Genomic DNA, 868 nt, shown 5'->3' on the forward strand with positions numbered 1-868 from the left:
CTTCCTAAAGAAAGAAAGAACTAGAGATATGAATGTCGTCTTAAAACTGATTCGTTTCTAGTGATTTTCTTAAAGCCGACATATCCCAAGTCATCAACATCCAATTCACAGTCCCAGCGTCGTCTTTAAATCGACCAAGACTGTCGATCATTCCAATCCTCGGAAGAAGAAACGTACACAACCCTTCAAAGTATCGGTTCAACCGTTTTCTTTCATTAAAAAAAAGGGGAAGTAGGTACATATACCATACTCGTATACTCCCAAACTTCAAAAACTTTTGCCTTGTCATCAAGAAAACACTTCCGTCAAAGCAAATTCTCGCAACAATAGGCAGAAAAACATTTAGGCAATACGATGCCTCCATAAATCGTCCCAAAAAAGCAAACGACAATCTAAAATTCGTCAAAACGCTACCTACATATCTAGACGATCATGAACATATCTCAAAAGACTATAAAATATTTCTTGTCGCAATCATGTGTATAGAAAACCTACACCAATATCAAACTGAAACTCGACGATTAGCCAAAGTCTTGAAGCCCTTTCCAGCTTTATAAAGCCATTTTCGTATAAAAATTTCTACGATCGAAATCACAGCAGAAACGTTTCTCGTAAAACCTGCAGAAACAACACTACTTTGACATGTATATACATATCTCCGATTTACAATCTTCGTAAAACCGGTCCCCATTACTTACACGAAAAATCCTTCGTACAATCAGACCAAGTCTTACGAAGAAACTTCTGAAAGTAAACATAACTTGTTTTACGAAGAAGTATATTTTGTGTAGCAAACACAAAGCTGTAAAATATGACTTTAAATGACCAATCTAAAGAGAGATCTCTTCGCATTACGATTTAATAGATC

The sequence above is a fragment of the Brassica oleracea genome, chromosome C3 (genome assembly GCF_000695525.1).
Source record: "Brassica oleracea var. oleracea cultivar TO1000 chromosome C3, BOL, whole genome shotgun sequence".
Lineage (NCBI taxonomy): Eukaryota > Viridiplantae > Streptophyta > Magnoliopsida > Brassicales > Brassicaceae > Brassica > Brassica oleracea.